At 47.0% G+C, this 18,647-nt stretch overlaps 26 non-coding genes across 26 annotated transcripts; 17 read left to right on the forward strand and 9 right to left on the reverse strand.

Moving 5' to 3' along the window:
- Window positions 1-702: 702 nt before the first annotated feature.
- On the reverse strand, window positions 703-773 carry TRNAG-GCC (transfer RNA glycine (anticodon GCC)). The gene has a single exon. It is a non-coding gene; the product is annotated as a tRNA-Gly (tRNA).
- A 107-nt stretch (window positions 774-880) lies between these two features.
- On the forward strand, window positions 881-953 carry TRNAK-CUU (transfer RNA lysine (anticodon CUU)). Its single transcript has one exon. It is a non-coding gene; the product is annotated as a tRNA-Lys (tRNA).
- An 861-nt stretch (window positions 954-1,814) lies between these two features.
- TRNAG-GCC (transfer RNA glycine (anticodon GCC)) lies at window positions 1,815-1,885 on the reverse strand. Its single transcript has one exon. It is a non-coding gene; the product is annotated as a tRNA-Gly (tRNA).
- Window positions 1,886-1,992: 107 nt separating this feature from the next.
- On the forward strand, window positions 1,993-2,065 carry TRNAK-CUU (transfer RNA lysine (anticodon CUU)). Its single transcript has one exon. It is a non-coding gene; the product is annotated as a tRNA-Lys (tRNA).
- Window positions 2,066-3,103: 1,038 nt separating this feature from the next.
- TRNAK-CUU (transfer RNA lysine (anticodon CUU)) lies at window positions 3,104-3,176 on the forward strand. The gene has a single exon. It is a non-coding gene; the product is annotated as a tRNA-Lys (tRNA).
- A 1,038-nt stretch (window positions 3,177-4,214) lies between these two features.
- TRNAK-CUU (transfer RNA lysine (anticodon CUU)) lies at window positions 4,215-4,287 on the forward strand. The gene has a single exon. It is a non-coding gene; the product is annotated as a tRNA-Lys (tRNA).
- A 297-nt stretch (window positions 4,288-4,584) lies between these two features.
- On the forward strand, window positions 4,585-4,657 carry TRNAK-CUU (transfer RNA lysine (anticodon CUU)). Its single transcript has one exon. It is a non-coding gene; the product is annotated as a tRNA-Lys (tRNA).
- An 860-nt stretch (window positions 4,658-5,517) lies between these two features.
- TRNAG-GCC (transfer RNA glycine (anticodon GCC)) lies at window positions 5,518-5,588 on the reverse strand. Its single transcript has one exon. It is a non-coding gene; the product is annotated as a tRNA-Gly (tRNA).
- A 107-nt stretch (window positions 5,589-5,695) lies between these two features.
- On the forward strand, window positions 5,696-5,768 carry TRNAK-CUU (transfer RNA lysine (anticodon CUU)). The gene has a single exon. It is a non-coding gene; the product is annotated as a tRNA-Lys (tRNA).
- A 646-nt stretch (window positions 5,769-6,414) lies between these two features.
- Window positions 6,415-6,487, forward strand: TRNAK-CUU (transfer RNA lysine (anticodon CUU)). The gene has a single exon. It is a non-coding gene; the product is annotated as a tRNA-Lys (tRNA).
- Window positions 6,488-6,789: 302 nt separating this feature from the next.
- On the forward strand, window positions 6,790-6,862 carry TRNAK-CUU (transfer RNA lysine (anticodon CUU)). Its single transcript has one exon. It is a non-coding gene; the product is annotated as a tRNA-Lys (tRNA).
- A 1,232-nt stretch (window positions 6,863-8,094) lies between these two features.
- TRNAG-GCC (transfer RNA glycine (anticodon GCC)) lies at window positions 8,095-8,165 on the reverse strand. The gene has a single exon. It is a non-coding gene; the product is annotated as a tRNA-Gly (tRNA).
- Window positions 8,166-9,358: 1,193 nt separating this feature from the next.
- Window positions 9,359-9,431, forward strand: TRNAK-CUU (transfer RNA lysine (anticodon CUU)). The gene has a single exon. It is a non-coding gene; the product is annotated as a tRNA-Lys (tRNA).
- Window positions 9,432-9,550: 119 nt separating this feature from the next.
- Window positions 9,551-9,621, reverse strand: TRNAG-UCC (transfer RNA glycine (anticodon UCC)). The gene has a single exon. It is a non-coding gene; the product is annotated as a tRNA-Gly (tRNA).
- A 112-nt stretch (window positions 9,622-9,733) lies between these two features.
- TRNAK-CUU (transfer RNA lysine (anticodon CUU)) lies at window positions 9,734-9,806 on the forward strand. Its single transcript has one exon. It is a non-coding gene; the product is annotated as a tRNA-Lys (tRNA).
- Window positions 9,807-10,845: 1,039 nt separating this feature from the next.
- On the forward strand, window positions 10,846-10,918 carry TRNAK-CUU (transfer RNA lysine (anticodon CUU)). The gene has a single exon. It is a non-coding gene; the product is annotated as a tRNA-Lys (tRNA).
- Window positions 10,919-11,779: 861 nt separating this feature from the next.
- On the reverse strand, window positions 11,780-11,850 carry TRNAG-GCC (transfer RNA glycine (anticodon GCC)). Its single transcript has one exon. It is a non-coding gene; the product is annotated as a tRNA-Gly (tRNA).
- A 1,043-nt stretch (window positions 11,851-12,893) lies between these two features.
- On the reverse strand, window positions 12,894-12,964 carry TRNAG-GCC (transfer RNA glycine (anticodon GCC)). Its single transcript has one exon. It is a non-coding gene; the product is annotated as a tRNA-Gly (tRNA).
- A 107-nt stretch (window positions 12,965-13,071) lies between these two features.
- On the forward strand, window positions 13,072-13,144 carry TRNAK-CUU (transfer RNA lysine (anticodon CUU)). The gene has a single exon. It is a non-coding gene; the product is annotated as a tRNA-Lys (tRNA).
- A 119-nt stretch (window positions 13,145-13,263) lies between these two features.
- TRNAG-UCC (transfer RNA glycine (anticodon UCC)) lies at window positions 13,264-13,334 on the reverse strand. The gene has a single exon. It is a non-coding gene; the product is annotated as a tRNA-Gly (tRNA).
- Window positions 13,335-13,446: 112 nt separating this feature from the next.
- Window positions 13,447-13,519, forward strand: TRNAK-CUU (transfer RNA lysine (anticodon CUU)). Its single transcript has one exon. It is a non-coding gene; the product is annotated as a tRNA-Lys (tRNA).
- An 861-nt stretch (window positions 13,520-14,380) lies between these two features.
- On the reverse strand, window positions 14,381-14,451 carry TRNAG-GCC (transfer RNA glycine (anticodon GCC)). Its single transcript has one exon. It is a non-coding gene; the product is annotated as a tRNA-Gly (tRNA).
- Window positions 14,452-14,558: 107 nt separating this feature from the next.
- TRNAK-CUU (transfer RNA lysine (anticodon CUU)) lies at window positions 14,559-14,631 on the forward strand. Its single transcript has one exon. It is a non-coding gene; the product is annotated as a tRNA-Lys (tRNA).
- A 668-nt stretch (window positions 14,632-15,299) lies between these two features.
- TRNAK-CUU (transfer RNA lysine (anticodon CUU)) lies at window positions 15,300-15,372 on the forward strand. The gene has a single exon. It is a non-coding gene; the product is annotated as a tRNA-Lys (tRNA).
- Window positions 15,373-16,406: 1,034 nt separating this feature from the next.
- On the forward strand, window positions 16,407-16,479 carry TRNAK-CUU (transfer RNA lysine (anticodon CUU)). Its single transcript has one exon. It is a non-coding gene; the product is annotated as a tRNA-Lys (tRNA).
- A 297-nt stretch (window positions 16,480-16,776) lies between these two features.
- TRNAK-CUU (transfer RNA lysine (anticodon CUU)) lies at window positions 16,777-16,849 on the forward strand. The gene has a single exon. It is a non-coding gene; the product is annotated as a tRNA-Lys (tRNA).
- The last annotated feature ends 1,798 nt before the right edge of the window (window positions 16,850-18,647 follow it).

An 18,647-nucleotide genomic window follows, 5' to 3' on the forward strand; every position in this document is an offset into this window, starting at 1 on the left:
GGCGAGAATTCTACCACTGAACCACCAATGCTCCACAGATGCCTAATTTTACACTTACTCATGTACTTTAGTGTATAAAACAAAGCAGGAGTGTCAGGATGCCTTGCCTTGCCATCACCTCCAAGCCTACGTAACCTAGCCCGACTAGCACAGTCGCTAGAGCATAAGACTATTAATCTTAGGGTCATGTATTTGAGCTCCATGTTGGGCAGTTGTTTTTTTCTCTTCCTGTACCATTGTATGTGGAACAGTGTATACTTGCATCACCACAGCGCAAATGGCTGTCCTCACTTTCACAAAATGCACTGCCCTATCAGCAAAAACTCAGGAATGTATTGACCGGGAATTGAACCCGGCCTCCCACGTGGCCGGCTAGATTTCTACCACTGAACCACCAATGATCCACAGATGCTTAATTTTAAACTTACTCATGTACTTTAGTGTACAAAACAAAGCAGGAGAGTCAGGATGCCTTCCCTTTCCATCACCACAACTCCTAGGTTACCAAGCATTGCTAACACAGTCGGTAAAGCATGAGACTCTTAATCTCAGGGTCGTGGGTTCGAGCCCCACGTTGGGCGGATGTTTTTTTTCTTTTTTTGTACCATTGTATGTGGAACACTGTCAACTTGCACCACCACAGCGCAAATGGCTGTCCTCACTTTCACAAAATGCACTGCCATATCAGCAAAAACTCAGGACTGCATTGGCCGGGAATCGAACCCGGGCCTCCCGCGTGGCAGGCGAGAATTCTACCACTGAACCACCAATGCTCCACAGATACTTAATTTTACACTTACTCGTGTACTTTAGTGTATGAAACAAAGCAGGAGTGTCAGGATGCCTTGCCTTGCCATCACCTCCATACATTCTCAACCAAGCCTGGCTAGCTCAGTCGGTAGAGCATGAGACTCTTAATCTCAGGGTCGTGGGTTAGAGCCCCACGTTAGGCGGATGTTTTTTCTTTTCCTGTACCATTGTATGTGGAACACTGTATACTTGCACCACCACAGCGCAAATGGCTGTCCTCACTTTCACAAAATACACTGCCATATCAGCAAAAACTCAGGACTGCATTGGCCGGGAATCGATTCCGGGCCTCACGCGTGGCAGGCGAGAATTCTACCACTGAACCACCAATGCTCCACAGATGCCTAATTTTACACTTACTCATGTACTTTAGTGTATAAAAAAAAGCAGGAGTGTCAGGATGCCTTGCCTTGCCATCACCTCCAAGCCTACGTAACCAAGCCCGACTAGCACAGTCGCTAGAGCATAAGACTATTAATCTTAGGGTCATGTATTTGAGCTCCATGTTGGGCAGTTGTTTTTTTCTCTTCCTGTATCATTGTATGTGGAACAGTGTATACTTGCATCACCACAGCGCAAATGGCTGTCCTCACTTTCACAAAATGCACTGCCCTATCAGCAAAAACTCAGGAATGTATTGACCGGGAATTGAACCCGGCCTCCCACGTGGCCGGCTAGATTTCTACCACTGAACCACCAATGATCCACAGATGCTTAATTTTAAACTTACTCATGTACTTTAGTGTACAAAACAAAGCAGGAGAGTCAGGATGCCTTCCCTTTCCATCACCACAACTCCTTGGTTACCAAGCATTGCTAACACAGTCGGTAAAGCATGAGACTCTTAATCTCAGGGTCGTGGGTTCGAGCCCCACATTGGGCGTATGTTTTTTTTCTTTTCCTGTACCATTGTATGTGGAACACTGTCAACTTGCACCACCACAGCGCAAATGGCTGTCCTCACTTTCACAAAATGCACTGCCATATCAGCAAAAACTCAGGATTGCATTGGCCGGGAATCGAACCCGGGCCTCCCGCGTGGCAGGCAAGAATTCTACCACTGAACCACCAATGCTCCACAGATACTTAATTTTACACTTACTCGTGTACTTTAGTGTATGAAACAAAGCAGGAGTGTCAGGATGCCTTGCCTTGCCATCACCTCCATGCATTCTCAACCAAGCCTGGCTAGCTCAGTCGGTAGAGCATGAGACTCTTAATCTCAGGGTCGTGGGTTAGAGCCCCACGTTGGGCAGATGTTTTTTCTTTTCCTGTACCATTGTATGTGGAACACTGTATACTTGCACCACCACAGCGCAAATGGCTGTCCTCACTTTCACAAAATACACTGCCATATCAGCAAAAACTCAGGACTGCATTGGCCGGGAATCGATTCCGGGCCTCACGCGTGGCAGGCGAGAATTCTACCACTGAACCACCAATGCTCCACAGATGCCTAATTTTACACTTACTCATGTACTTTAGTGTATAAAACAAAGCAGGAGTGTCAGGATGCCTTGCCTTGCCATCACCTCCAAGCCTACGTAACCAAGCCCGACTAGAACAGTCGCTAGAGCATAAGACTATTAATCTTAGGGTCATGTATTTGAGCTCCATGTTGGGCAGTTGTTTTTTCTCTTCCTGTACCATTGTATGTGGAACAGTGTATACTTGCATCACCACAGCGCAAATGGCTGTCCTCACTTTCAAAAAATGCACTGCCCTATCAGCAAAAACTCAGGAATGTATTGACCGGGATTTGAACCCGGCCTCCCACGTGGCCGGCTAGATTTCTACCACTGAACCACCAATGATCCACAGATGCTTAATTTTAGACTTACTCATGTACTTTAGTGTACAAAACAAAGCAGGAGAGTCAGGATGCCTTGCCTTGCCATCACCACAACTCCTCGGTTACCAAGCATTGCTAACTCAGTCGGTAAAGCATAAGACTCTTAATCTCAGGGTCGTGGGTTCGAGCCCCACATTGGGCGGATGTTTTTTTTCTTTTCCTGTACCATTGTATGTGGAACACTGTCAACTTGCACCACCACAGCGCAAATGGCTGTCCTCACTTTCACAAAATGCACTGCCATATCAGCAAAAACTCAGGACTGCATTGGCCGGGAATCAAAACCAGGCCTTCCGCGGGGCAGGCGAGAATTCTACCACTGAACCACCAATGCTCCACAGATACTTAATTTTACACTTACTCGTGTACTTTAGTTTATGAAACAAAGCAGGAGTGTCAGGATGCCTTGCCTTGCCATCACCTCCATACGTTCTCAACCAAGCCTGGCTAGCTCAGTCGGTAGAGCATGAGACTCTTAATCTCAGGGTCGTGGGTTCGAGCCCCACGTTGGGCGGATGCTTTTTCTTTTCCTGTACCATTGTATGTGGAACACTGTATACTTGCACCACAACAGCGCAAATGGCTGTCCTCACTTTCACAAAATACACTGCCATATCAGGAAAAACTCAAGACTGCATTGGCCGGGAATCGATTCCGGGCCTCACGCGTGGCAGGCGAGAATTCTACCACTGAACCACCAATGTTCCACAGATGCCTAATTTTACACTTACTCATGTACTTTAGTGTATAAAACAAAGCAGGAGTGTCAGGATGCCTTGCCTTGCCATCACCTCCAAGCCTACGTAACCAAGCCCGACTAGCACAGTCGCTAGGGCATAAGACTATTAATCTTAGGGTCATGTATTTGAGCTCCATGTTGGGCAGTTGTTTTTTTCTCTTCCTGTACCATTGAATGTGGAACAGTGTATACTTGCATCACCACAGCGCAAATGGCTGTCCTCACTTTCACAAAATGCACTGCCCTATCAGCAAAAACTCAGGAATGTATTGACCGGGAATTGAACCCGGCCTCCCACGTGGCCGGCTAGATTTCTACCACTGAATCACCATGATCCACAGATGCTTAATTTTAGACTTACTCATGTACTTTAGTGTACAAAACAAAGCAGGAGAGGCAGGATGCCTTGCCTTGCCATCACCACAACTCCTCGGTTACCAAGCATTGCTAACTCAGTCGATAAAGCATGAGACTCTTAATCTCAGGGTCGTGGGTTCGAGCCCCACATTGGGCGGATGTTTTTTTTCTTTTCCTGTACCATTGTATGTGGAACACTGTCAACTTGCCCCACCACAGCACAAATGGCTGTCCTCACTTTCACAAAATGCACTGCCATATCAGCAAAAACTCAGGACTGCATTGGCCGGGAATCAAACCCTGGCCTCCCGCGTGGCATGCGAGAATTCTACCACTGAACCATCAATGCTCCACAGATACTTAATTTTACACTTACTCGTGTACTTTAGTGTATGAAACAAAGCAGGAGTGTCAGGATGACTTGCCTTGCCATCACCTCCATACATTCTCAACCAAGCCTGGCTAGCTCAGTCGGTAGAGCATGAGACTCTTAATCTCAGGGTCGTGGGTTCGAGCCCCACGTTGGGTGGATGTTTTTTCTTTTCCTGTACCATTGTATGTGGAACACTGTCAACTTGCCCCACCACAGCACAAATGGCTGTCCTCACTTTCACAAAATGCACTGCCATATCAGCAAAAACTCAGGACTGCATTGGCCGGGAATCAAACCCTGGCCTCCCGCGTGGCATGCGAGAATTCTACCACTGAACCATCAATGCTCCACAGATACTTAATTTTACACTTACTCGTGTACTTTAGTGTATGAAACAAAGCAGGAGTGTCAGGATGCCTTGCCTTGCCATCACCTCCATACATTCTCAACCAAGCCTGGCTAGCTCAGTCGGTAGAGCATGAGACTCTTAATCTCAGGGTCGTGGGTTAGAGCCCCACGTTGGGCGGATGTTTTTTCTTTTCCTGTACCATTGTATGTGGAACACTGTATACTTGCACCACCACAGCGCAAATGGCTGTCCTCACTTTCACAAAATACACTGCCATATCAGGAAAAACTCAAGACTGCATTGGCCGGGAATCGATTCCGGGCCTCACGCGTGGCAGGCGAGAATTCTACCACTGAACCACCAATGTTCCACAGATGCTTAATTTTACACTTACTCATGTACTTTAGTGTATAAAACAAAGCAGGAGTGTCAGGATGCCTTGCCTTGCCATCACCTCCAAGCCTACGTAACCAAGCCCGACTAGCACAGTCGCTAGGGCATAAGACTATTAATCTTAGGGTCATGTATTTGAGCTCCATGTTGGGCAGTTGTTTTTTTCTCTTCCTGTACCATTGTATGTGGAACAGTGTATACTTGCATCACCACAGCGCAAATGGCTGTCCTTGCTTTCACAAAATGCACTGCCCTATCAGCAAAAACTCAGGAATGTATTGACCGGGAATTGAACCCGGCCTCCCACGTGGCCGGCTAGATTTCTACCACTGAACCACCATGATCCACAGATGCTTAATTTTAGACTTACTCATGTACTTTAGTGTACAAAACAAAGCAGGAGAGGCAGGATGCCTTGCCTTGCCATCACCACAACTCCTCGGTTACCAAGCATTGCTAACTCAGTCAGTAAAGCATGAGACTCTTAATCTCAGGGTCGTGGGTTTGAGCCCCACATTGGGCGGATGTTTTTTTTCTTTTCCTGTACCATTGTATGTGGAACACTGTCAACTTGCCCCACCACAGCACAAATGGCTGTCCTCACTTTCACAAAATGCACTGCCATATCAGCAAAAACTCAGGACTGCATCGGCCGGGAATCGAACCCGGGCCTCCCGCGTGGCAGGCAAGAATTCTACCACTGAACCACCAATGCTCCACAAATATTTAATTTTACACTTACTCGTGTACTTTAGTGTATGAAACAAAGCAGGAGTGTTAGGATGCCTTGCCTTGCCATCACCTCCATAAATTCTCAACCAAGCCTGGCTAGCTCAGTCGGTAGAGCATGAGACTCTTAATCTCAGGGTCGTGGGTTCGAGCCCCACGTTGGGCGGATGTTTTTTCTTTTCCTGTACCATTGTATGTGGAACACTGTCAACTTGCACCACCACAGCGCAAATAGCTGTCCTCACTTTCACAAAATACACTGCCATATCAGCAAAAACTCAGGACTGCATTGGCCGGGAATCGATTCCGGGCCTCACGCGTGGCAGGCGAGAATTCTACCACTGAACCACCAATGCTCCACAGATGCCTAATTTTACACTTACTCATGTACTTTAGTGTATAAAACAAAGCAGGAGTGTCAGGATGCCTTGCCTTGCCATCACCACAACTACTTGGTTACCAAGCATTGCTAACTCAGTCGGTAAAGCATGAGACTCTTAATCTCAGGGTCGTGGGTTCGAGCCCCACATTGGGCGGATGTTTTTTTTCTTTTCCTGTACCATTGTATGTGGAACACTGTCAACTTGCACCACCACAGCGCAAATGGCTGTCCTCACTTTCACAAAATGCACTGCCATATCAGCAAAAACTCAGGCCTCCCGCGTGGAAGGCGAGAATTCTACCACTGAACCACCAATGCTCCACAGGTACTTAATTTTACACTTACTCGTGTACTTTAGTGTACAAAACAAAGCAGGAGTGTCAGGATGCCTTGCAATGCCTTGCCATCACCTCCATGCATTCGCAACCAAGCCTGGCTAGCTCAGTCGGTAGAGCATGAGACTCTTAATCTCAGGGTCGTGGGTTCGAGCCCCACGTTGGGCGGATGTTTTTTCTTTTCCTGTACCATTGTATGTGGAACACTGTCAACTTGCACCACCACAGCGCAAATGGCTGTCCTCACTTTCACAAAATGCACTGCCATATCAGCAAAAACTCAGGACTGCATTGGACGGGAATCAAACCCAGGCCTCCCGCGTGGAAGGCGAAAATTCCACCACTGAACCACCAATGCTCCAAAGGTACTTAATTTTACACTTACTCGTGTACTTTAGTGTATGAAACAAAGCAGGAGTGTCAGGATGCCTTGCCTTGCCTTGCCATCACCTCCGTGCATTCGCAACCAAGCCTGGCTAGCTCAGTCGGTAGAGCATGAGACTCTTAATCTCAGGGTCGTGGGTTCGAGCCCCACGTTGGGCAGATGTTTTTTCTTTTCCTGTACCATTGTATGTGGAACACTGTCAACTTGCACCACCACAGCGCAAATAGCTGTCCTCACTTTCACAAAATACACTGCCATATCAGCAAAAACTCAGGACTGCATTGGTCGGGAATCGATTCCGGGCCTCACGCGTGGCAGGCGAGAATTCTACCACTGAACCACCAATGCTCCACAGATGCCTAATTTTACACTTACTCATGTACTTTAGTGTATAAAACAAAGCAGGAGTGTCAGGATGCCTTGCCTTGCCATCACCTCCAAGCCTACGTAACCAAGCCCGACTAGCACAGTCGCTAGAGCATAAGACTATTAATCTTAGGGTCATGTATTTGAGCTCCATGTTGGGCAGTTGTTTTTTTCTCTTCCTGTACCATTGCATGTGGAACAGTGTATACTTGCATCACCACAGCGCAAATGGCTGTCCTCACTTTCACAAAATGCACTGCCCTATCAGCAAAACTCAGGAATGTATTGACCGGGATTTGAACCCGGCCTCCAACGTGGCCGGCTAGATTTCTACCACTGAACCACCAATGATCCACAGATGCTTAATTTTAGACTTACTCATGTACTTTAGTGTACAAAACAAAGCAGGAGAGTCAGGATGCCTTGCCTTGCCATCACCACAACTCCTCGGTTACCAAGCATTGCTAACTCAGTCGGTAAAGCATAAGACTCTTAATCTCAGGGTCGTGGGTTCGAGCCCCACATTGGGCGGATGTTTTTTTTCTTTTCCTGTACCATTGTATGTGGAACACTGTCAACTTGCACCACCACAGCGCAAATGGCTGTCCTCACTTTCACAAAATGCACTGCCATATCAGCAAAAACTCAGGACTGCATTGGCCGGGAATCGAACCCAGCCCTGCCGCGTGGCAGGCGAGAATTCTACCACTGAACCACCAATGCTCCACAGATACTTAAATTTACACTTACTCGTGTACTTTAGTTTATGAAACAAAGCAGGAGTGTCAGGATGCCTTGCCTTGCCATCACCACAACTCCTCGGTTACCAAGCATTGCTAACTCAGTCGGTAAAGCATAAGACTCTTAATCTCAGGGTCGTGGGTTCGAGCCCCACATTGGGCGGATGTTTTTTTTCTTTTCCTGTACCATTGTATGTGGAACACTGTATACTTGCACCACCACAGCGCAAATGGCTGTCCTCACTTTCACAAAATGCACTGCCATATCAGCAAAAACTCAGGAATGCATTGGCCGGGAATCGAACCCAGGCCTCCCTCGTGGCAGGCGAGAATTCTACCACTGAACCACCAATGCTCCACAGATACTTAATTTTACACTTACTCGTGTACTTTAGTTTATGAAACAAAGCAGGAGTGTCAGGATGCCTTGCCTTGCCATCACCACAACTCCTCGGTTACCAAGCATTGCTAACTCAGTCGGTAAAGCATAAGACTCTTAATCTCAGGGTCGTGGGTTCGAGCCCCACATTGGGCGGATGTTTTTTTTCTTTTCCTGTACCATTGTATGTGGAACACTGTATACTTGCACCACCACAGCGCAAATGGCTGTCCTCACTTTCACAAAATACACTGCCATATCAGGAAAAACTCAAGACTGCATTGGCCGGGAATCGATTCCGGGCCTCACGCGTGGCAGGCGAGAATTCTACCACTGAACCACCAATGCTCCACAGATGCCTTATTTTACACTTACTCATGTACTTTAGTGTATAAAACAAAGCAGGAGTGTCAGGATGCCTTGCCTTGCCATCACCTCCAAGCCTACGTAATCAAGCCCGACTAGCACAGTCGCTAGAGCATAAGACTATTAATCTTAGGGTCATGTATTTGAGCTCCATGTTGGGCAGTTGTTTTTTTCTCTTCCTGTACCATTGTATGTGGAACAGTGTATACTTGCATCACCACAGCGAAAATGGCTGTCCTCACTTTCACAAAATGCACTGCCCTATCAGCAAAAACTCAGGAATGTATTGACCGGGAATTGAACCCGGCCTCCCACGTGGCCGGCTAGATTTCTACCACTGAACCACCAATGATCCACAGATACTTAATTTTAGACTTACTCATGTACTTTAGTGTACAAAACAAAGCAGGAGAGTCAGGATGCCTTGCCTTGCCATCACCACAACTCCTCGGTTACCAAGCATTGCTAACTCAGTCGGTAAAGCATGAGACTCTTAATCTCAGGGTCGTGGGTTCGAGCCCCACATTGGGCGGATGTTGTTTTTCTTTTCCTGTACCATTGTATGTGGAACACTGTCAACTTGCACCACCACAGCGCAAATGGCTGTCCTCACTTTCACAAAATGCACTGCCATATCAGCAAAAACTCAGGCCTCCCGCGTGGAAGGCGAGAATTCTACCACTGAACAACCAATGCTCCACAGGTACTTAATTTTACACTTACTCGTGTACTTTAGTGTATGAAACAAAGCAGGAGTGTCAGGATGCCTTGCCTTGCCATCACCTCCATGCATTCGCAATCAAGCCTGGCTAGCTCAGTCGGTAGAGCATGAGACTCTTAATCTCAGGGTCGTGGGTTCGAGCCCCACGTTGGGCGGATGTTTTTTCTTTTCCTGTACCATTGTATGTGGAACACTGTCAACTTGCACCACCACAGCGCAAATGGCTGTCCTCACTTTCCCAAAATGCACTGCCATATCAGCAAAAACTAATGACTGCATTGGCCAGGAATCGAACCCAGGCCTCCCGCGTGGAAGGCGAGAATTCTACCACTGAACCACCAATGCTCCACAGGTACTTAATTTTACACTTACTCGTGTACTTTAGTGTATGAAACAAAGCAGGAGTGTCAGGATGCCTTGCCTTGCCTTGCCATCACCTCCATACATTCGCAACCAAGCCTGGCTAGCTCAGTCGGTAGAGCATGAGACTCTTAATCTCAGGGTTGTGGGTTCGAGCCCCACGTTGGGCGGATGTTTTTTCTTTTCCTGTACCATTGTATGTGGAACACTGTCAACTTGCACCACCACAGCGCAAATAGCTGTCCTCACTTTCACAAAATACACTGCCATATCAGCAAAAACTCAGGACTGCATTGGCCGGGAATCGATTCCGGGCCTCACGCGTGGCAGGCGAGAATTCTACCACTGAACCACCAATGCTCCACAGATGCCTAATTTTACACTTACTCATGTACTTTAGTGTATAAAACAAAGCAGGAGTGTCAGGATGCCTTGCCTTGCCATCACCTCCAAGCCTACGAAACCAAGCCCGACTAGCACAGTCGCTAGAGCATAAGACTATTAATCTTAGGGTCATGTATTTGAGCTCCATGTTGGGCAGTTGTTTTTTTCTCTTCCTGTACCATTGTATGTGGAACAGTGTATACTTGCATCACCACAGCGCAAATGGCTGTCCTCACTTTCACAAAATGCACTGCCCTATCAGCAAAAACTCAGGAATGTATTGACCGGGATTTGAACCCGGCCTCCCACGTGGCCGGCTAGATTTCTACCACTGAACCACCAATGATCCACAGATGCTTAATTTTAGACTTACTCATGTACTTTAGTGTACAAAACAAAGCAGGAGAGTCAGGATGCCTTGCCTTGCCATCACCACAACTCCTCGGTTACCAAGCATTGCTAACTCAGTCGGTAAAGCATAAGACTCTTAATCTCAGGGTCGTGGGTTCGAGCCCCACATTGGGCAGATGTTTTTTTTCTTTTCCTGTACCATTGTATGTGGAACACTGTCAACTTGCACCACCACAGCGCAAATGGCTGTCCTCACTTTCACAAAATGCACTGCCATATCAGCAAAAACTAAGGACTGCATTGGCCAGGAATCGAACCCAGGTCTCCCGCATGGCAGGCGAGAATTGTACCACTGAACCACCAATGCTCCACGGATACTTAATTTTACACTTGCTCGTGTACTTTAGTTTATGAAACAAAGCAGGAGTGTCAGGATGCCTTGCCTTGCCATCACCTCCATACATTTTCAACTAAGCCTGGCTAGCTCAGTCGGTAGAGCATGAGACTCTTAATCTCAGGGTCGTGGGTTCGATCCCCACGTTGGGCGGATGTTTTTTCTTTTCCTGTACCATTGTATGTGGAACACTGTATACTTGCACCACCACAGCGCAAATGGCTGTCCTCACTTTCACAAAATACACTGCCATATCAGCAAAAACTCAGGACAGCATTGGCCGGGAATCGATTCCGGGCCTCACGCGTGGCAGGCGAGAATTCTACTACTGAACCACCAATGCTCCACAGATGCCTAATTTTACACTTACTCATGTACTTTAGTGTATAAAACAAAGCAGGAGTGTCAGGATGCCTTGCCTTGCCATCACCTCCAAGCCTACGTAACCAAGCCCGACTAGCACAGTCGCTAGAGCATAAGACTATTAATCTTAGGGTCATGTATTTGAGCTCCATGTTGGGCAGTTCTTTTTTTCTCTTCCTGTACCATTGTATGTGGAACAGTGTATACTTGCATCACCACAGCGCAAATGGCTGTCCTCACTTTCACAAAATGCACTGCCCTATCAGCAAAAACTCAGGAATGTATTGACCGGGAATTGAATCCGGCCTCCCACGTGGCCGGCTAGATTTCTACCACTAAACCACCAATGATCCACAGATGCTTAATTTTAGACTTACTCATGTATTTTAGTGTACAAAACAAAGCAGGAGAGTCAGGATGCCTTGCCTTGCCATCACCACAACTCCTCGGTTACCAAGCATTGCTAACTCAGTCAGTAAAGCATGAGGCTCTTAATCTCAGGGTCGTGGGTTCGAGCCCCACATTGGGCGGATGTTTTTTTTCTTTTCCTGTACCATTGTATGTGGAACACTGTCAACTTGCACCACCACAGCGCAAATGGCTGTCCTCACTTTCACAAAATGCACTGCCATATCAGCAAAAACTCAGGAATGCATTGGCCGGGAATCGAACCCAGGCCTCCCGCGTGGCAGGTGAGAATTCTACCACTGAACCACCAATGCTCCACAGATACTTAATTTTACACTTACTCGTGTACTTTAGTTTATGAAACAAAGCAGGAGTGTCAGGTTGCCTTGCCTTGCCATCACCACAACTCCTCGGTTACCAAGCATTGCTAACTCAGTCGGTAAAGCATAAGACTCTTAATCTCAGGGTCGTGGGTTCGAGCCCCTCATTGGGCGGATGTTTTTTTTCTTTTCCTGTACCATTGTATGTGGAACACTGTATACTTGCACCACCACAGCGCAAATGGCTGTCCTCACTTTCACAAAATACACTGCCATATCAGCAAAAACTCAGGACTGCATTGGCCGGGAATCGATTCCGGGCCTCACGCGTGGCAGGCGAGAATTCTACTACTGAACCACCAATGCTCCACAGATGCCTAATTTTACACTTACTCATGTACTTTAGTGTATAAAACAAAGCAGGAGTGTCAGGATGCCTTGCCTTGCCATCACCTCCAAGCCTACGTAACCAAGCCCGACTAGCACAGTCGCTAGAGCATAAGACTATTAATCTTAGGGTCATGTATTTGAGCTCCATGTTGGGCAGTTGTTTTTTTCTCTTCCTGTACCATTGTATGTGGAACAGTGTATACTTGCATCACCACAGCGCAAATGGCTGTCCTCACTTTCACAAAATGCACTGCCCTATCAGCAAAAACTCAGGAATGTATTGACCGGGATTTGAACCCGGCCTCCCACGTGGCCGGCTAGATTTCTACCACTGAACCACCAATGATCCACAGATGCTTAATTTTAGACTTACTCATGTACTTTAGTGTACAAAACAAAGCAGGAGAGTCAGGATGCCTTGCCTTGCCATCACCACAACTCCTCGGTTACCAAGCATTGCTAACTCAGTCGGTAAAGCATAAGACTCTTAAACTCAGGGTCGTGGGTTTGAGCCCCACATTGGGCGGATGTTTTTTTTCTTTTTTTGTACCATTGTATGTGGAACACTGTAAACTTGCACCACCACAGCGCAAATGGCTGTCCTCACTTTCACAAAATGCACTGCCATATCAGCAAAAACTAAGGACTGCATTGGCCGGGAATCGAACCCAGGCCTCCCGCGTGGCAGGCGAGAATTCTACCACTGAACCACCAATGCTCCACAGATACTTACTTTTACACTTACTCGTGTACTTTAGTTTATGAAATAAAGCAGGAGTGTCAGGATGCCTTGCCTTGCCATCACCTCCATACATTTTCAACTAAGCCTGGCTAGCTCAGTCGGTAGAGCATGAGACTCTTAATCTCAGGGTCGTGGGTTCGAGCCCCACGTTGGGCGGATGTTTTTTCTTTTCCTGTACCATTGTATGTGGAACACTGTCAACTTGCACCACCACAGCGCAAATGGCTGTCCTCACTTTCACAAAATGCACTGCCATATCAGCAAAAACTAAGGACTGCATTGGCCGGGAATCGAACCCAGGTCTCCCGCGTGGAAGGCGAGAATTCTACAACTGAACCACCAATGCTCCACAGGTACTTAATTTTACACTTACTCGTGTACTTTAGTGTATGAAACAAAGCAGGAGTGTCAGGATGCCTTGCCTTGCCTTGCCATCACCTCCATACATTCGCAACCAAGCCTGGCTAGCTCAGTCGGTAGAGCATGAGACTCTTAATCTCAGGGTCGTGGGTTCGAGCCCCACGTTGGGCGGATATTTTTTCTTTTCCTGTACCATTGTATGTGGAACACTGTCAACTTGCACCACCACAGCGCAAATAGCTGTCCTCACTTTCACAAAATACACTGCCATATCAGCAAAAACTCAGGACTGCATTGGCCGGGAATCGATTCCGGGCCTCACGCGTGGCAGGCGAGAATTCTACCACTGAACCACCAATGCTCCACAGATGCCTAATTTTACACTTACTCATGTACTTTAGTGTATAAAACAAAGCAGGAGTGTCAGGATGCCTTGCCTTGCCATCACCTCCAAGCCTACGTAACCAAGCCCGACTAGCACAGTCGCTAGAGCATAAGACTATTAATCTTAGGGTCATGTATTTGAGCTCCGTGTTGGGCAGTTGTTTTTTTCTCTTCCTGTACCATTGTATGTGGAACAGTGTATACTTGCATCACCACAGCGCAAATGGCTGTCCTCACTTTCACAAAATGCACTGCCCTATCAGCAAAAACTCAGGAATGTATTGACCGGGATTTGAACCCGGCCTCCCACGTGGCCGGCTAGATTTCTACCACTGAACCACCAATGATCCACAGATGCTTAATTTTAGACTTACTCATGTACTTTAGTGTACAAAACAAAGCAGGAGAGTCAGGATGCCTTGCCTTGCCATCGCTACAACTCCTCGGTTAGCAAGCATTGCTAACTCAGTCGGTAAAGCATAAGACTCTTAATCTCAGGGTCGTGGGTTCGAGCCCCACATTGGGCGGATGTTTTTTTTCTTTTCCTGTACCATTGTATGTGGAACACTGTCAACTTGCACCACCACAGCGCAAATGGCTGTCCTCACTTTCACAAAATGCACTGCCATATCAGCAAAAACTCAGGACTGCATTGGCCGGGAATCGAACCCAGGCCACCCGCGTGGCAGGCGAGAATTCTACCACTGAACCACCAATGCTCCACAGATACTTAATTTTACACTTACTCGTGTACTTTAGTTTATGAAACAAAGCAGGAGTGTCAGGATGCCTTGCCTTGCCATCACCTCCATACATTTTCAACTAAGCCAGGCTAGCTCAGTCGGTAGAGCATGAGACTCTTAATCTCAGGGTCGTGGGTTCGAGCCCCACGTTCGGCGGATGTTTTTTCTTTTCCTGTACCATTGTATGTGGAACACTGTATACTTGCACCACCACAGCCCAAATGGCTGTCCTCACTTTCACAAAATACACTGCCATATCAGCAAAAACTAAGGACTGCATTGGCCGGGAATCGATTCCGGGCCTCACGCGTGGCAGGCGAGAATTCTACTACTGAACCACCAATGCTCCACAGATGCCTAATTTTACACTTACTCATGTACTTTAGTGTATAAAACAAAGCAGGAGTGTCAGGATGCCTTGCCTTGCCATCACCTCCAAGCCTACGTAACCAAGCCCGACTAGCACAGTCGCTAGAGCATAAGACTATTAATCTTAGGGTCATGTATTTGAGCTCCATGTTGGGCAGTTCTTTTTTTCTCTTCCTGTACCATTGTATGTGGAACAGTGTATACTTGCATCACCACAGCGCAAATGGCTGTCCTCACTTTCACAAAATGCACTGCCCTATCAGCAAAAACTCAGGAATGTTTTGACCGGGAATTGAACCCAGGCCTCCCGCGTGGCAGGCGAGAATTCTACCACTGAACCACCAATGCTCGACAGATACTTAATTTTACACTTACTCATGTACTTTAGTGTATGAAACAAAGCAGGAGTGTCAGGATGCCTTGCCTTGCCATCACCTCCATACATTCTCAAACAAGCCTGGCTAGCTCAGTCGGTAGAGCATGAGACTCTTAATCTCAGGGTCGTGGGGTCGAGCCCCACGTTGGGCGGATGTTTTTTCTTTTCCTGTACCATTGTATGTGGAACACTGTATACTTGCACCACAACAGCGCAAATGGCTGTCCTCACTTTCACAAAATACACTGCCATATCAGGAAAAACTCAAGACTGCATTGGCCGGGAATCGATTCCGGGCCTCACGCGTGGCAGGCGAGAATTCTACCACTGAACCACCAATGCTCCACAGATGCCTTATTTTACACTTACTCATGTACTTTAGTGTATAAAACAAAGCAGGAGTGTCAGGATGCCTTGCCTTGCCATCACCTCCAAGCCTACGTAATCAAGCCCGACAAGCACAGTCGCTAGAGCATAAGACTATTAATCTTAGGGTCATGTATTTGAGCTCCATGTTGGGCAGTTGTTTTTTTCTCTTCCTGTACCATTGTATGTGGAACAGTGTATACTTGCATCACCAAAGCGCAAATGGCTGTCCTCACTTTCACAAAATGCACTGCCCTATCAGCAAAAACTCTGGAATGTATTGACCGGGAATTGAACCCGGCCTCCCACGTGGCCAGCAAGATTTCTACCACTGAACCACCAATGATCCACAGATGCTTAATTTTAGACTTACTCATGTACTTTAGTGTACAAAACAAAGCAGGAGAGTCAGGATGCCTTGCCATCACCACAACGCCTCGGTTACCAAGCATTGCTAACTCAGTCGGTAAAGCATGAGACTCTTAATCTCAGGGTCGTGGGTTCGAGCCCCACATTGGGCGGATGTTTTTTTTCTTTTCCTGTACCATTGTATGTGGAACACTGTCAACTTGCACCACCACAGCGCAAATGGCTGTTCTCACTTTCACAAAATGCACTGCCATATCAGCAAAAACTCAGGACTGCATTGGCCGGGAATTGAACCCAGACCTCCCGCATGGCAGGCAAGAATTCTATCACTGAACCACCAATGCTCCACAGATACTTAATTTTACACTTACTCGTGTACTTTAGTGTATGAAACAAAGCAGGAGTGTCAGGATGTCTTGCCTTGCCATCACCTCCATACATTCACAAATAAGCCTGGCTAGCTCAGTCGGTAGAGCATGAGACTCTTAATCTCAGGGTTGTGGGTTCGAGCCCCACGTTGGGCGGATGTTTTTTCTTTTCCTGTACCATTGTATGTGGAACAGTGTATACTTGCATCACCACAGCGCAAATGGCTGTCCTCACTTTCACAAAATACACTGCCATATCAGCAAAAACTCAGGACTGCATTGGCCGGGAATCGATTCCGGGCCTCACGCGTGGTAGGCGAGAATTCTACCACTGAACCAACAATGCTCCACAGATACTTAATTTTACACTTACTCGTGTACTTTAGTGTATGAAACAAAGCAGGAGTGTCAGGATGCCTTGCCTTGCCATCACCTCCATACATTCTCAATCAATCCTGGCTAGCTCAGTCGGTAGAGCATGAGACTCTTAATCTCAGGGTCGTGGGTTCGAGCCCCACGTTGGGCGGATGTTTTTTCTTTTCCTGTACCATTGTATGTGGAACAGTGTATACTTGCATCACCACAGCGCAAATGGCTGTCCTCACTTTCACAAAATACACTGCCATATCAGCAAAAACTCAGGACTGCATTGGCCGGGAATCGATTCCGGGCATCACGCGTGGCAGGCGAGAATTCTACCACTGAACCACCAATGCTCCACAGAAACTTAATTTTACACTTACTCGTGTACTTTAGTGTATGAAACAAAGCAGGAGAGTCAGGATGCCTTGCCTTGCCATCACCACAACTCCTCGGTTACCAAGCATTGCTAACTCAGTCGGTAAAGCATGAGACTCTTAATCTCAGGGTCGTGGGTTCGAGCCCCACATTGGGCGGATGTTTACTTTTCTTTTCCTGTACCATTGTATGTGGAACACTGTCAACTTGCACCACCACAGCGCAAATGGCTGTCCTCACTTTCACAAAATGCACTGCCATATCAGCAAAAACTCAGGCCTCCCGCGTGGAAGGCGAGAATTCTACCACTGAACCACCAATGCTCCACAGGTACTTAATTTTACACTTACAGATGTAGCCACCTTTATCTTGAGTGGCCGCGGCGTTTGTCCCGTTCGACCATACGCAGCGTACTGTGGCGTAGCGAGGCGCGCCTAGCCACAGAGAGGCTATCTAATCGCACGGAGACAGACATTTGACGTTTGGCGTTACCTTTACGTGTAATACCTGCGATCAGCCACCAGATGTCGCTTTTTACAATCACCACTGCGCATGCGTGTGGTCTCCCGTAAAATACAATACTGACATACATAATAAGGACTACTTTACTAAGGCGTCTCATTACGCTGCATACAGTAAATACTGTACTCATTACGCTGCATTATTTAATACAGTACTGTATATACAGTACGACACCGACGCAAATACAGTAGTACAGCATACAGTATATGATCCATCTACAATACTTTATGAATACTGTATGTGAGCGTCCAAGTCCCGCAGACAAAACACAGTACTGTAAAACCAGTAGTGTACACTGTCGCAAATGGATGTGTGTTACAAGTTCACTATTGCCTCTCAAGATTAGGAATTTTCTACAGTATGTTATCGTCCTAATCCCGTAGCCATTACAGCATAATCAAAACCAACGGATTTATACATTTGTCTGCGGCGAAGTGGTGAAGTGTTTCGCTTCCTATACTCAGAGTCCAGGGTTCGATTCCTTAAGTACGAATGCATGTTACTGTAGTTTTTTTCAGACACTTTATTATTTTTTTTATTCACATACTGTAAACCAGGGCATACAGTAGCTGCATGAGCGGTTCTATGCGATCGAGTCCGGTGTACCATAATGTGCAGGTTCTATGCAGGTTAAGGTTCTATGCTCCGTACACAGTACACATACAATTCTGTAGCTGGGCAGACTGAATAGAAATGGCTACCACCTATGACTCCTTGCCCCACAGAGGCCCTAGGCTACGGAGCAAGTAATAGTCCAGATTGTACAGACTATGGGGCAATGCTGAAGGAGCGTCACAATCCCCTAGCTAAAATACACAGTATGCATATTATGGTACACCGGACTCGATGACATACTGTAGCACACTGGCAAAATGGCCGCCGCCCCTGAACCCTTGTGCAGGTTATGGGGCAATGCTGAAGGAGCGTCACAATCCCCTAGCCAAAATACACAGGGGAGGGATAAGCTACTGTAGGATTGCATACAGTATTACGGTACACCGGACTCAATCGCATAGCACACTGTCAAAACGACCACTACCCATGAACCCCCACCTCCTGAACCC

Source organism: Pseudophryne corroboree, chromosome 3 (assembly GCF_028390025.1).
Source record: "Pseudophryne corroboree isolate aPseCor3 chromosome 3, aPseCor3.hap2, whole genome shotgun sequence".
Lineage (NCBI taxonomy): Eukaryota > Metazoa > Chordata > Amphibia > Anura > Myobatrachidae > Pseudophryne > Pseudophryne corroboree.